Source organism: Canis lupus, chromosome 4, assembly GCF_011100685.1.
Source record: "Canis lupus familiaris isolate Mischka breed German Shepherd chromosome 4, alternate assembly UU_Cfam_GSD_1.0, whole genome shotgun sequence".
Taxonomy (NCBI): Eukaryota; Metazoa; Chordata; class Mammalia; order Carnivora; family Canidae; genus Canis; species Canis lupus.
In genome coordinates, this window is record NC_049225.1 from 31,876,063 (window position 1) to 31,893,040 (window position 16,978).

Here is a 16,978-nt window from a genome sequence, read left to right on the forward strand (position 1 = left end):
GAACAGATGTGAGAGCATATTTACAAAGCAGGCCTGTGACAAGCAGACACCCACGGCCTGCAGGGTGCCCATCCTCCTCCACAGGCAGGCTTCTGAAGTAAAGTGAAGCCCCCTCGTGCGCTAGCTTGGGCGGTCAACGAGACCACACAAGAGGAGCAAGTTGTGTTGCAACTGTGGGCCTGATTCCCATGTAGTGGGTGAGACATCCATTGTCTGGGATGGCTAACAACCATGGAGTGGGCCACTCTCTCCATCCCTTCTCTCTTCTGTGTTATGGTGTGTCAAACATAACTGTGCACAGAGCTAGGGAAAAGCAACAGAGCTTCTGAACTGACACTTGGCCATAAATACCAGCCAAACGTCTCTTTTTACTTAATTATCACACCAGCAATATTTTATTAGAACCTTTAGAAAAACATGGAGAATGTCTGGTTTTAGAATCGAAGAGGTCACACCATCTATTGCAAAGTAACTTTAGTCAGTGTGCTTGGTCATAATTGATGGGCTAGTTTGGACTCATCAGTAACCCTCAGAGTGGTAGGTGAAGAGCTCAGGTCTCTTCTTCTCCATCCTAGCTGCTGCCAGGTTCTTTGTTACAATGGAAATAAATCTTATCTTAAAATCTCCCAATGCTGCAGTATTGTGAATTATTTGTTCCAGCTATTGGTTGTAGTGTTATAGGTACAAACCTGCCATGGTTTCATTGTGGATGGAGTACTTTCCAACCTTTTGATTTTGGGTTCAGATGTGTGCCTTGCCTTACTCAATGGTATGTTTGCAGGTAAACGGAAGTAGAGACTTGACATGGGCTCCCACGTTTGGGATTGCTTTCTTGGCTTCTGCCAGCAATGTGAAGAAAATGTACTCCAGGTAGCTGCTGTCCCTTCAGCATTGGGAGACCCCAAACTGAGACCCATGAGGCACAGACTCAGTTGACTCCCAAATGGTGGCATTTCTGCGTGGAAATCTTGTCAGAAGTAGTTGAACAGAGCTTGCCTCCTTCTAGTTCTAGAACATACAACACGAAATGAATGACTTTTCTGTGACTTGGCAAACTGTCATACTGCTTTCTGGTTGGATGAGCCTCTAACATTTTATCCTTTAAGTTTTCAGTGGTGTGAAATATCCCCAAGAGTTCTCTTAACGTGAAGATTTTTTTTGCTAGACTCTCTTCCTCTGGAACATTTTCATCCATTTCGTCACAAACTCTTTCCATATTTATGTCAATAAATTTACCCTCACTAAAGTTCCTCTAGCTGCGTTAACGGTCTCTGAGATGGTAAAAGTATCAGAATCTGTATGATCAGCTATCACTCCTATTGCCTTATGTTCAAGTCAGAATTCCAGTTTTATTACCTTTGTTTCTTTGTTGCAGGTTCATCTTTATTAACCAATTCCCTGTTTTGACTCTACATTATTAAAAAAAAAAAAATTGCTACCTGGGTTTATCACTGGAAGACAAGGAAGCCACACGGCTGAACACTTTGCTCTCAGTTCATGAATTGACATGGGTGGTGAGACCAGTCAGTGACAGACTTTGGAAGAAGTGACATGATTCTGATGTCTGTGTGCTATTCTCACAGTGATTTGTGGACTGAAGAGCTAGCAGGAGGATTTGTAGTTGATGCAATTACTCGTAATTAATGTGCTGAGGTCATTGATTTGACCCGTGTTGTTGGAGAACTAGGCTTATATCACTAAATCGTGGTGACTGAAATCTGTGTCAAAACTGTGCAAAAGAGGCCTGGCCATGTGTGTGGGTACCCTGGAACCATGGCTATCTAAAGCTTCTGTGCTCCTGAGACTTGACAAGGATGGTACTTAGGTCATATATTTTATAGATGCTCGGTATAATCACTTGAATTTGCTATTTACCTCTCAAAATCTAGACCCCTTGCTAGCCATGTTACAGGCCCTCAAACTTTTCTTTTTTTAAGATTTTATTTATTCATGAGAGACACACACAGACACACACAGAGGCAGAGACACAGGCAGAGGGAGAAGCAGGCTCCATGCAGGGAGCCCAATGGGACTCGATCCCGGGACTCCAGGATCGCACCCTGGGCTGAAGGTGGTGCAAAGCTGAGCCACCTACACTGCTCTCAAAATTTTCTTATTCTGTTCCTCAAGTTCCTAAAGACAGAAGAGCATTGCCTCTAGTGTCCTGTCTCTGCCCTCCTGCGGTGCCTGTCATCCTTCCACCCAGTTGCTTCACTAGGTGTCCCTCTTGGTTCTGGTCAGATGGTTGTTGGCTCATTCTGGGAGATGATGACCCCTTTTGCCTCTTCAATTCACAGAGGGTGTCTGTTGTCTCCCTGTTGATGTCTAGGTTCCTACAGCTATTGGCTTCATGACCTGAATGTTTTAATGCTGTGTAATCTGGTTTCACACATCTCATGCCAGGTTCAGAATGTTCATTGGGAAGAAAAAGGTGCTCCCAAATTATGTGACTAATAGGATGTAGATTCCTGAAGTTGCATGGGCATTGAGAGTACAAAAAGTATTCATTAAAAAACAAAATCCCCTTGTAATGAAGGGAGATATTTGCATTTCACAGTGAGCATGCGGTCCCAAAGTCTTCATCTCGGCAAGAAATAAAGTTGAACACAGTGAGCCAATTAGAAAGAAATGACCTGAATATGTATTGTCCTGACAATATCCTCTCATGACAGCTCTGCTTATCCTGTTCAGTATCTTCTAGACATTCGTTATTCAGAGTCAAAGCGAAAGCCCCTGGCCAGCTCCTAAATGTCATGGTTTTAAAGTACCTGTCAAAAAATGAAGTTGTTACCTTATTTTTACAAGGACACTTTGTAATGCAAAAGGGCAGGATACCATACTCTCTCAGGAAAGATGTGGTGAGGAGGATAAACCAAGATTTTTCTTTTTAAGATAGAGAACATCCCTCTTCACAAAGAGAAGGTAGCTAATGTCACCTCCACACCGCCTTTCAAATGTGTAATGAGAACCACGTGATCCCAGAGAGTACAAGGCAAATACCAGCTGCCTCCTGGTAGAGGGGCAAAGAAAAGCCAAGGAGGACCTCCTGCCGCCAGCTTTTGAAGAAATTGCTATTATCCCCACCTCCAAAGGGCAGTCTGTCTTCAAGCACTTACAGTGGATGGAGCAGGAAAGCCCAGGTCAACCCTGTCACTCCGCTAGAGTTCCTCCCCCCTAAGCAATTGCAGGGAATCTATGCAACACGTAGGGTGCCCTGGGAAAGCAGAAAGCCAGGGCTCGGCTGCACTGCAGGGCTGGCTGGGGTGGCCCATGGGCCTCAGGACCAACAGAACTAAGAGAGGTGGGAAAACCAAGCTCAGGCCCAACAGCAGCAGCCCTGGGAAAGAGCTGAGCAAGGAGAGAGAATCCAACAGGAGCCAGTGGGAGCCCCTGCAGGTACCAGAAGAGTGGTTTGGGAATGAGAAGATTAAAATCTGAAGAAGCTCCCTGAAAGGCCAGGCCCTGTTTCCAGGACCTTTTACTGGGTCACCGTGGCCTCTCCTGAGTTCTCTGAGGACTTGCAGGGGGGCCTCAGCTGATCTGAACAACAGATTGAACAACGTTGGCTCCCGTTGGGATCTGCTCGTACTTCTATTTTGTGGTAACGGTGAATCCAGTAGGACATGCACGAGCACTTTTTAAAGAAATCAAAGTTTAGGCATAGATGGTGATAAAACCATTTGACATCTTCTACAAGAACCAAGACAGATGCTTTTTTTTTACTGCAAAACAAGAGAGCAGAGCTTGAGTAAATCAGATAGAGAAGCAAAGGAGGCCAAAGGAGATAGCAGGGAGCCCTGCTGGTGGGTGGGCCTGTCTGGGTGCCCTGGAAACAAGTCAGGAGGAGCTGATTTTCTCACCTGCCAAAGTGTTCCTCTCACTGCAAGTTTTGCACCTGCCCCTTAGGTTCGGAAGGAATCAAGACAAACGGATTCCATGCAGCATTTCAACAGGATGTAATGCAAGACTGTCACTGGAATATGCTTAAAACAACTACTGCTGTAATTTCTGAGATTATGACAAGTGGTAGTTAATTTTGACATTTGCTGCCTCTTTGTGGATCCCATTTATTCTTAGCACAGTTTATTCAGCTTACTATCCAGGATACATGGCCTTTTTTTTTAGTTAAATGAGAAGCATGGTCTTTAAAAAATATATTTAATTGTAAAGGTACATTCACCTAATAAATAAGCAATAAAAATTTAAAAAGTGAGAACAACCGTGGCTGTGTTGAGTGGCAGGGTCATCTTTTCTTTCTCTGTCTCTCTCTTTTTCTGAACATACTAAATAGAGTGGATTTATACTAATTTAAATCCAGGACATATATAAATAAATACAATCATAATGCAAAATGTTTTTCTTGAGACATTAAAGGAAAATTTAGCTGTTGTGAAACTCAACAAAAGAAATTTTTAAGAAAAAAATGTCCCATGTTACGCATATCACTGAGCAAGGAACTGAGACACGGGATTTATAGACGCTAAAGCAGCATCACTGAAAAGTCATTATATTTTGCTGTGTGCACACAGACATTTGTTAATTGTTTTCCTCCGTTTACTTTAGCATTTGGAACTTTATAGCACTGCCTGCAGAAATAGGATTATGGAGACTTCTAAAACACCCACAGTGTATTTCTGTGCTCCTCAACAAATGCCTGTTCCCCAAAAGTCCCTGATGATGTGCAGAGTCTTCCAGTTGATGTCTGCCCTTAAGAGAGGAGAAGTGGGAAAAATAAAAAATATCATGTACTGCATTGATAGTTTGCAAATGTTAAATGATTTAATCCTCAGAAAAAGAAGACAGTACATAGGTAACATATATAATTATCCTGGTTTTATAGAGATGTGGCTCAGAGAATTTAAGTGATAAAACTATCTAATAAAAATAAAGAGCGCTGTCTGTAATGTTAATGATAAAAATTAAAGCATTACCATTCATTCATCAGTCCCATGCTGTGTGTTAGGTACTGTACTAAGCATTTTACATACATGAGATCTTCCCAGCATGCCTGGGATTTAGGGACTGTCATTTGAATTGTGTAGGCGAGGAAGTGGAAGGTTTCTGAGAAGAGTGCTTCTCACAATTTAATCGCTATCATTGTACAAATCTTGGCTGGATCTGAATAAAATGCAGCTTCTGATTTGTTAGATCTGGGTGGGACCTTAGGTTCTGCATTTCTGACAGATTCCAGGTGAACCCTTGTTGCTGGTCCACGAACCACAGAGAGGCAGGGCCTGAGAGGTTCAGAATCTGGGTCAAGTACATGAGGTTGATTCTCAATGGAGAAACGATCAAACCGAGGTGTGTCTGACTCCAAACTCCAAGTACGCATCTCACCCTATGCTGTCTCTTCCTCGTGTCCAGCAGTTCTGGTGGAGGAGATGAGATGTGTTCAAGGATGACTAGGAGACCGGTACTAACTGCTGTACACTCTCAGACAGGGACCCAGAACTCTCAGACAGGGACCCAGAAGACTTCCTTCATTGCCCCCACACCAACTAAGTGTTTTCTGGAAAGGGAAGAATGTCAATGAGCTGTTTCAACTGGGTAATCAGGGGGATTCCTGAAAAGAGGGGACACATAAGCTAGACTGAGAAGACTGAGGATCAAATACATATATGAATATATATGTGTAAATAGATGTGATTTATAATATGCTATTATATGTAACATAATATCTACCCATCCATCCATCCATCCATCCATCAGTCCATCCATCCATTTACTCCCATGCAGAGGGAATAGTGTGCGCAGATTCCATTCAGTTCAAGGCAGAACTGGGACAACCTGGTACTTTGATCAGGCTCTGGCTCTATGGACCACACAGTCTGTTCACTCCCCCGTCTCTTATAGAAGGGTCACATGGATTTAGGACACTTGGACTGGCTTATTGATCGGCTCTCAAGGTGTTCCTTTTCTTATTTCCAGGGGCCTCAGAACTCTTGATCTTAGGGCAATAGGAATCCTAAATCTAGTCAATTTGCAAACAGAAATTATTTGAATTGTTTGGTATTCTACTTTCTATTCTATTTAAGTTTCCTTTTATATTTGCCTCTAGGTAATTCAACCTGGTTTTCTCAAGGCTTATTAAGTTCTTCTTCTACATTAAGTTTGGAAAAGCAGACACTAGATGCCATTTAAAGTCGTGGAAAACAAAACCTGAGTGCGAGAGCCTCGAAGTTTGGAGAATAAGGTTCTGTTTATTTATTGGCTTTATTCAGTTATTTAAAACAAAATTAATATGCAACAAATTAAAAACTCATTTTATGTAGCTAATATTGAGGACTATTGGAAACTGACTTAATATAATTGGGTTTTATGAAAAAAATCTCATTAAATCATACATAATATATTCATGTTGTCATTTTTGAGAAAGTATCAGAAATCTTCGGATTATAGATATTTCACTTGTAAATCTACCTTTTAAGTTATTACTAGGTGTCAATTAGTATACTGCATATCTATTTGCAAAAAAAAAAAAAAAAGCAGTTTAGAGGAACTATATTAACTTAAGGATAAACAATCATAGATATCAAGGATGCTGGTGGTTATTCTTCTCCAGAAGTTACTTTGATTAACCACAGTATTTAGCCATGAGTTTTCTGGAATTCAAGACCAAGAAGAAAATAAAATGTTATGCATGGGTGCCCCCATTTAGTTATTGTAAGAAAGTCGACTTTGGTGGGGAGCATCAATATTTCTCCTTTTCTAACTGAACAGATGGTTTTTGTTTGTTTGCATGTTTTGTTTCCAGTTATTGCTCAGACAAGCCCTGAGGCAGGGCTGCCCCGACTTAGTGCTCATACACACGCTAGCTCTTGTGGTCCTGACACCGCAAGTGATACTTACAAGTGAGCAGCTTTTCTGTTCATTCATTTCTCTCCTTACCTTTCAAGGCACTGCCAGTGAACTGTGCCATATGAAACTTCTCTCAATGTCATTAACCTGAAGCTTATTGGATGTAGCCTCCTCTACTTACAATTTAAAAAGAAATCAATAAAACTTGCAGTCATTATTTGCCAATCCCGATGAGGTCCAAACATGCCCATATCTGCGTGTCCCCAGCGCGGGCCTGTGTGCACACGCTAGTAATGACACGCCGCGCGAGTCATTACCCCAAAAATTGATCGTCGAGATCATGGCTCTCATTTTTTTTCTTTTGCTTTTGACAGAAATGACAGTATCTCCATAATTCCGGTTTTCACTATTTTTAAAAAGATAACTGGTTCCACGTAAGTGTTGTCCGTTATCTATTGTTGAAAGTTAAAGGAACCTCTGTGATCTTCCGCAGGAGTAATTTTCTCAGCCTGAGAACAAGAATACGTAATGCAACCACAGAAAAAGCCTAACAAACCCTCTCATCTGAAACACATGAAAACATGAGGAGGCATTCATGTTAGGTAATTATTTTCAGAGCGATTTCCATGGGACTTCATAAAACCATTGACTTAATAATGAAATATTGACCCTGTTTTCCCAGTGAAAACTCCATTCGTATGAACATCCTGTCACTCAAATCCTGTAAATCTTTTTCAGAGACATTTTTGGAGTAAACTCCAGATTGTCAACAGCAGCAGAAAGAGAACACACCCTTTTTCCATTAAGGAAAACTGCCCTTTGGCCCACATTTTATGCCATTTAGTTGTTTGCAAGATTCATTAATTGGCAACGGCCCTTCCAGATACTCATTAGAATGAACAAGAATCCACTATAATTTATAGATTATATGTCACTCTTCCCCCTCAGCTGGAAAAGGGCACACATATTTCAAAATCACTTTTGAATCTTGAAATTTAAACATTTTCCTCCAATGACATCTATTTTAATGCACATGATTTAAAACATGGGCTTTTATTTGTTGTTGTTGTAAAACATGGGCTCTTAATATAAAAAAGGATCATTTGAAAAGAAGATAGCAATCTCTAAGTTTTCACATAGCTCTTGCTCTTGGGGATATTTCTAGGACTTTGTGGGCAGTTAAGAGAGTACAAAATTCTTTCTAATGTCCTTGCTTTTTGCTTGTATAGAAATCGGAAGGGGGATGGCAGAAAAAGCCATGCATTGTTCACAAGACGTGCATTCTAGTCTCATTTTTATTTTGTTTCAGCAGCAGTGTGGCTTTGGACATCCCATGCCAGCTCCCAAGGTCTTAGCTTTCCCATCTGTGAAATGGGAATGGTAACACCAGACTCAGCCTCAGCACATAATTAGGATTTAAATGTTTCCTGATACATGGGAGAATTATTAATTAGGCCTTGAATTATTTATGGAATTTTGTGACTTCAGGTTTGCTGATCTAAGATGCAGACTTTAATGCTTTCGAAGTGGGAAGAATTATATTAACTCCTAGGCTGAATGGATTCTCCTATTAATTCTTAAGGCTGCCATCTTAGATTTTAGGGTTTTTTTTTTTTTTTTTTTTTCTTTCTCAGTATGTTTCACAAGGAGGGAAAAGGCTTTCATAAATGTGCAGTCAGAGTACAAACAGGGAGGGAGAGCCAAGTCCTTCATATTTACAAATACTCCTACAGCTGCAGAGCTCACGCTTTCAAGAGGAGGTTCTTGGATCTTCATTGGACAGCAAGGGCTTGTGTGGTGCTTTGTAGCAAGCACTCAGTAAGAGGCCTGGGCTGTTGGGAGCTGCTCAGGGCTTAGTCAGTGCTGGACACTAGCAGGTCCTAACTTAATGTCACCTAATAACACAGTGTCATTATTATCTGATTTTACAGCCAGAGTATCTGATGCATAGCTTGTCGAAGTCACACAACTGAGTACATGGAGAAGCTACAATTTAGGTCTCCACTGTCTTACCCCATATCCTATTATCTTAATTCCTATATTGTGCTATATTTGTTGGGTAGATAGATGGATAGATGGTTAAATATTAAGCAGAGGTAAGCTTTGTTAAGTAAAAGCTTTCTGGAGCTATGGGAAAATGTTTTGGAAATAGTTCTTTGTGGTGCATATTTAATAGGGAATTAGTAATTTTGAAGGTCAAGATTTCCCATAAGTGAAGTCTATTAAAGTTAATTTTATAGGGTCTGAGTTAATGTAATATAACAAGCATGATTGTAGGAGAAAGGACACCAATTTCTGCATTCAATACCATTGACAAGTCCATGAGCTGCTTGAGATTCTAAGAGGTGCCCTGTTTTTCCACCCTTGCCAATACCAAACATAGGTTCTGGCACAGAGAGGCTTCTTAACAAAGATTTGCTCTGGATGAGTGAATTAAATCTTTCTCTTATTCATCCAATAAATTTTGCTTAAAACTCTGCTAAAATGACTTAGAACTGAATCAAGAGTGATAAGTGAAGGAGACACAATCTCTTGAAACCAAATGATGATGACACTCTCCAAAGGAAATAGTGATGGTCCTAGGGTTGAAGACACAGGGGGTAGGTACCAAGCAAAGCAACAGGTCCTCAGAGAAGTAGTCAAAAGAGTCCTCTCTTGGCAACTGACCAGTACAATATGAGAAAGAGAAACTGTAAGAGTGAGAAGAGACTTGAAGGATGTGTGGACCGCAGGAGGAAGAGCATCCAAGAGAAAACAGCTTGTGCAAAGACCTTGGGCTGGCAGTGATTTGGCTCCTTTGAGAACCGAAGGATAGCTGGATAGCCGTGGTGACTGGAACCCAGGGAAGGAGCATAAATAGAATAAGGAGAGGTAATATTTTTAAAGGCAGGGGAGAGATTGTTTGTTTTTGTTTTGCAAACACCTTTCCTAGCTTTAATCTCAGCTTTATTGTTTGGAAGAACTATTAAGGCCTTTTGCAAATAATTGGACCCTGTAATGTTAATTTATAAAACTAAATTGAAGACTATCATTCCCTTGGACTTGGATAGATCTGTTTGAGGTCAATTTTTCTAATTTTGTCCAACTACTAGCTCAGGAATATGGTACACCGAAAAATAATTTGTGCTGCTCCATTTCTGATAATACCAAGGTCAATGTTGTCAAAATGCATGGAGCTAGGAGAGTGAGGTGGTGACTCAAATAGCATTAGTCACTTTGGCCAACTTGCCGCATCACTAAGGACATCTCTAAGTAGGGAGAAATTAACAAGGGGGCTGGAGGAATTTGATGCTAAACCTACCTTAATTTCTCATATTTTTCTTATATTGTTAAATCCTATATTCAAAGAATTAAGAACCTTGGGTTAATAGAAGATGAGGACAGAAATGGCTCTGTTGCCCATCTGTATCACCTCTGACAAATTAATCAGTACAACAAAGAGGGGGAAGTTCAGTAGCAACAATAATGATATGAGCCAGTGACGTAGGAAGAGCCTGGCCAGGCAAGTTAAATGACATCGTCAAGGTCTCACTCTCAGTTCATGGTACAGCAAGTCCTCTGTGAATTGTGTCTTCACCTCATTAACTAACTTGTGAATTCCACCTCAAGTGCTCAGAGGTAATGCTCATAAAAGTGAGAGTGACAGACTTTTAAAGGTTTCACACCTCTCTTGATGTGTGGTGGGCTTGGAGCGCTGCTGTTACTCTTGGTTGCAAAGCGGGTATCAATTGCCCAATTTGGAGACAAGGAAGGTGAGACTTGGAGGGGTGAAGTGACTTGACTAACATTATGCACCCAATAAGGGGGTGAAGTGAAATACTGTATTCTGGCTTCTAAGGATTTTTTTTTTTCTTGTGAATATTTTGAGTTCATACAAATCATCATTGAGCTTAGAAATTTGTTGACTTAGGAATTTGAGTTATTTTACATTGAGACTATTACTGTGTTTTTCTAATCAAAGACTAAATCTTTTCTCCTATGACGTATCTCTAGGATGTAATTAATTTTCGTGGGCATTTGGTTTCCGAATTCAAATCAGAATGTTCTTCATATCATTAATATTGTTAGTATTTTTGCATCCACGATGTGTCTAGATCCTCCTTATTTCTTTCCCTTGTTCTGCTATCCCGGATAGCTTTCTTTAGAGACACTCAGTCTCTTTTTCTTTTGACTCTATGTCAATTTTTAATTGATCACTACAAGGAATACCTTTGGGGAAGCCTCTTTAGATAGTGGTTGACATAGACCTAAAAGGGAAATTGAAGGGAACAGTTAAAATTGGAATCTCGCAAGTATGAACTATGCTTTTGAAAGGCTTATTTAGCCTTTTCATCTCTAAGTGTCTTGAACAGGAATTGTCTTCTTGAAGTATGTGCACCATGAGGAGGATGCAAAAGTAATTCACCATAATAGAAGGGCACATTGGTGAAGACATTGTTTTTCCAGTAGATGATTGTGAGTTTAAAGCCTGATCCTATCACTTGCTAACTAGTGATTGGGTGAAAGTTAAATAACCTCTGTGTGGCAGTTAACTCATCTGTAAAATGGGAACAATGATTATAGAGCTCCATGATTGACTTATGTCAACACTAGATACTCTAATTTCTATCCTGTTATATGTTGAGTGCTTACCCTCTGCTAGGCGATCTAAATGTAGCTGGGGATTCAATGGGGAATAAGAAATAAGATCCTGCTCCTCAGGAAGCTCTTACAGTAGTAGGGTACACAAGTTCAACAACAACAACAACAAAAAAGCAGAATAGTAGTGAATCTTGAGTTGTTCTGGGAAGGAAACAGTCAGGGTACTATTACAGAGAACACAATGCATAGGTAGTTAGAGTGGTTAGGGAAAGCATGCTGAGAGGGTGTTTGAGATAAATCCATAAAAGAGTACCTGTTAAGAGATTGCCAGCAAGGCTGTTCCAGATGAGGCTTTTGCCCATGCAAAAGCTTTGAGATATGATTTGAAATTCACTCTCTCTCAGTCTCCATCTAACCTACAAGTGTGATGTGTTATGTCTGGACACAGGTTCTGTGTTTTTGGGCATATAAGGCATGGGGTTTTTTCCATGATCATCAGTTCCTCCATCCACCAAATAATGCCTGTCATGTATAATGGCAACCATTTACCCCCAACATTAGGATTTATTAAAAATAACTTTATTGAGGTATAAATGATGTACAAGAACTGTACATATTTAATATGCATCATTTGATAAGTTTGGTAGTGGGGGGGAATTTAAATCCATAAACTCAGAGAGAATTACTAAAGTAATGGAAAGTTTGTAACATCTCAACTGCCCCTCCCCAGTGGTGGAGGGACCTTCATTTTTTGGTCTGATAATTGATGAAAAATAAAATAGAACTATTGCTCTGGGAAAAGATGGTCTTTTTCTAAAAGCCTCATATTGAAGGCTATGTAAGTACTATCTTTGTGTTCTAAAATTCAGATGGGTTTGCTTAGGACTGACATTTTCTTAAGGAGTTCATGGTTATAATTCAACCTTCTTCAAGTGAATAATGGATGTGCCCTTGGCAGATAAGATCAGCTAGTTCATGAAATGGATCAATTTAGCACCAGAGGTGTCTTTTTACACCATGACAGGTAGTTAAATTTGCAAAATTATTACTATCACAAAGTTACAATTCATTTCTTGATGAAAATTCCAGGAATATGTTGACTACTCTTAAAGAAGGTGATGGAGAAAATTAAAATTCAACATTTCATTGATTTATACTTTTACTCGTTCATTTATTCTTCTGTGGTTTTGTTCAGTGGCATTTGCTAAGCATGTGTTCCAGGAAAGCTTTTGAAACAAATATTTAGGTAAGATATACTGATAGTAACAATACAAGAGAGTAAAAAGTCATGTGCTTAAGCATGGTAGTGTATTTCAAGGAAGAAAATGTTATTTATTGCCAAGAGTTTATGGAAACCTTTAGACTAGAAGATCAATAAGCTGATAAAGCTTATGCCATACAGATAGGGTGAAGATACTTTTCCACATGTGGGACTTTGGTGTTTGGGAATGGGAATCAGTGTCTACGTATGACCCCATAAGGACACATTTTTACTCACACTCATACATGGTATATCTGGAGGGACATAATAGGAGATGCAAAAACAAAGGTAGCATGGTCCCTGTAATAGGGACAGGTTCAGGCAGTTTTTAGAATTCACTCTAAAAATTATGGAAGGTTTACTGTCAGAAAGAAAATTTTCAGAGTAAAAAGACTGTCTATCAATTACTGCAATTCTTAGGTCCAAAGTAAAGCATCTCCATGTTAGATAGGCCCTTTTTATATGCATTGAACCACACTTTATGAACTATATATCCAACACATGGCAAGTTTACAGTTTATTTAATAGTGGCATGTAAGTGTACAGCAGCTGAAAGAAAGCAATGATGGTTTAGAAAATGCTTTTATTTATGTTTTCAAACATGGTCATAAATAATAAATTAGCACTCCATTAAGAATACAGTAGATCGGGCTTTGACTGAGGAGGGTAAAGAAAATGAACCAGAGCCTGGGTAAACAAAGGGCTGAGCTGGGTAGAAAAATAGTCTAAGCCGATTAGAATATAGTCATCAACATTCTTTTGTGAACAACATGTACTAGAAAAATATGTCCTCGGTTTGTGCTAGCTGCTGAGTTGACTGGGTGGGTCATAGCAAAGAAAATACGACCTTCTTTGCTGTGTCCTTGTTTTAGTTACGACTGCTATGTGACAAATTACTCCGAAACAGAGGGTCTGAAACAGCTCTTATTTTGCTCGTGATTTTGTGGATCATGGACTCAGGAAGGGCCTGAGTGGGCAGTTCTCTCCCGAGGTTCTTCATGCAGTTGCAGGCAGATATGATCTGGACTGCTGTTATCTGAAGGCTTGATTGGACTGACCGTCCAAGAGGGCTTGCTCAGGTGGCTGGTGGTTGAGGCTGGCTGTCAGCTGGGAGCTCAGCTGGTGCTGTCAACCAAAACACCTACGAGGGCCTCTTCAGCTTGGTAGTCTTCAAATAATCAGCCTTCTTATATAGAGGTTGGCTTCCCCCTGAGCAAACATCCCAAGAGAACCAGGGGGGAAGGGCATGGGTGGCTCTCTCTCTGACCAGACCCGGGAACTCACCCAGTACCAAGCCTTCCCTGCTCTGCTCTTGAAAGCAGTCCCAACCCACCCAGACACAGGGAGAGGGAAAACAAAGCCCAGTTGCTAATGAAAACAATACTAAGGAATTTTGGGGGGCAGTGGGTCCCCAAAAGTGCTGGTGGGTCAGCAGTTTAGCACCGCCTTTAGCTCAGGGCGTGATCCTGGAGACCTCGGATCAAGTCCCACATCGGGCTCCCTGCATGGAGCCTGCTTCTCCCTCTGCCTGTGTCTCTGTGTCTCTCATGAATGAATGAATAAAATCTTTAAAAAAAGAAAAGAGGGATCCCTGGGTGGCGCAGCGGTTTGGCGCCTGCCTTTGGCCCAGGGCGTGATCCTGGAGACCTGGGATCGAATCCCACATTGGGCTCCCGGTGCATGGAGCCTGCTTCTCCCTCTGCCTCTCTCTCTCTCTCTCTCTCACTGCGTGCCTATCATAAAAAGAAAGAAAGAAAGAAAGAAAGAAAGAAAGAAAGAAAGAAAGAAAGAAAGAAAGAAAGAAAGAAAGAAAGAAAGAAAGAAAGAAAGAAAAGAGTATTAAGGAATTTTTGGCCATGACAAAATCCACAGTAGTCCTCATCTTTACTAAACCAAACCCGAAGATTTGCTAAGTAGATTTGTTTAAATGTTTGACGTGAGAAGCCAACACTTAATTTATTTCCAGTAAAATTTCTTTGAAATACAGATTTTTCAGTAGTTTCTTTGTATCTAACAGTAAACCAAAATTAGAAATAGGCCATATTTCCTTAACTTGATACAATTTTATGATACAGTATTATTTCATTTACCTCTAAGGGGGAAAACAGTCACACTTAACCTGTTATGCATCTAATTCCATAGAGCTAATCCATGCAAACTGTTATTTTTGAATGGGTGAGACAGTATTCTAACTTTCAGAAAGATAACCATGAATTCTTTTTCTTCTTACTGAGATATAATTCACTTAGCACAAAGTTAACCCTCTGAAAGTACACCAAGTATCAGTAGTTTTAGTATGTCCATAAGTTGCCACCACCATCCAAATTACCTAACTGCAGAATCTTTTTTGTTCCTCTCATGCAAAAACTCGCATACCCACCAGCACTTTCTATTTCCCTCTCCTTAAATCCCCTAGCAACCACTAATCTATCTTCTGTTTGTGCATTTGCCTTTCCTGAACATTCCCCATAAATTGATTGATACAACATGTAGCCTTTTCTGTCGGGCTTCTTTCACTTATCCTATTATTTCAAGGTCCACTCCTGTTATAGCATATATCCCTGTACTCTGTGATCTTCATTATCAATACTTCCTTTGTATACATTTAGAATGCAATCATGAATAGGAGGATATGCACATGTTCCTATTGAGTAATTGCTCACAAAACTTGATTTAAGTGGAAAGACAAGACGGAAATAACCTTTATAACCTGATTAGGCAACAGAAAGCTGTCACTTTGAAGGCTTTGATAGTTTGGTTTACATGGACAGAAAAGATGTGGCGTGCTTCAGAGATCTGATTGGAAAGAAGAAGCATCAGGGGATACCTGCAGGCCTGGGTGAGACAGCTGAGTTGAGCATTGTGAAAAGAGGAGAGCTCCCCCTCGTATGCAAGAGGAGGCTGAGATTCCTGAGATTTGGGAGTGGACCCTGCTGAATCTCTGAACTCCGGTGTTCAAATCAGTGTCTGGTATCTAATAGCTACAAGGGGAAAGGAAGGTAGGAGAGATGGAAAGAGAGCAGGGAAGATGGAAGGAGGAAAAGGGGATGAAGAGGGAGAAATGATTTCATCAAATGAAATCTGTTTGATTCTGCTATCTTAATTCAAAACAAACTCTTCTTGGGAGGAAAGGAGGCTGAGGAAGCTGTGATCAAAAATGTAATAATTAGTATGAATGGAATGAGCTGGGCTCAGACTGAGTAACTTTGGGCATGTCTTTGAACCTCTGTTGTCCTTTCACATCCAGGAAAGAGATCATTAACCCCAAAGGTCCAGACCAAAGGATATATATTTGCTCCATTCTTTGAGTTGTTCCCCTAAAAAATTCCTCCCTGGTCTTTAAACTGATGAGCATTCCATATAAGGAAACTGCCATCTCTCTGAGTCTTAAGTGAATAACTGCTTGGGAATGACTCCTTCACAAAATTGTAAGTTGTTCCAGGGCAAGAAAAAGGCTCTTTCTCTTTGCATTTTGGGGTTCTGATCATTGTTTGGCGAGATAGTTAGTTGGGTAATATGAATACAGGAAGTTAAAGGTAAGTCTGTGGGCTACCAGAAATCCCATATTGTAGGTTTTATATCATAAAGACTTAAATTCTGATGGGATAGTAATAAAAAGGAAGTTAAATATGTGTCACAAAGAAATAAAGAAGTAAAAATAGAGTTCATAGTTCGATTTCCACATAATAGGGAGAAAATTTATTCTATTAATCAAAATGAAATCAAGAAAAGAAGTGAGTCCAGGCTATGGTTTCCTTAAAGTGATACAGGAATGACCAGTGAGATGTTAGAGTTCATGTGAATGACCTCTTACTTTAGTTGAAATATAGTTGACATACAAGGTTACATTTATTTCAGGTATACAACATAGTGATTCAACAACTGTATATGTTATGCTGAAATGACCGTTTTTAAAATGTGTCACAGTTGTGTATTAGTATGTTATGGAAAAAATAATATCTCAGATTTATGACTCCATGGTTATATTTCTTAGGCAAATAAAAATAGAGAGTTATTTTAAATTCAATTTAAGGAAAGATACCATATCATATGATTTCACTCATATGTGGAATATAAGAGATAGTGAAAGGAACTATATGGGAAAGGAGGGAAACTGAGTGGTGAGAAATTAGAGAGGGAGACAAACCATGAGAGACTCCTGACTCTAGGAAACCAACTCTGCAAAGGGTAGAAGGATGGGGTAACCAGGTGATGGGCATTAAGGAGGGCACATGACAAGATGAGCACTGGGTGTTATGCTATATGCTGGCAAATTGGATTTAAATAAAATATTGAAGATTTTTTGTAAAAATTCCATCATCAGAGAATAGATAAATA

General features: G+C 40.0%; 1 protein-coding gene across 7 annotated transcripts in view; it reads left to right on the forward strand.

Annotated features, from left to right (window-relative positions):
- Nucleotides 1-16,978, forward strand: part of NRG3 (neuregulin 3) — a 1,041,408-nt gene that overhangs the window by 490,518 nt on the left and 533,912 nt on the right. The gene's annotated exons all lie outside the window — the stretch shown is intronic.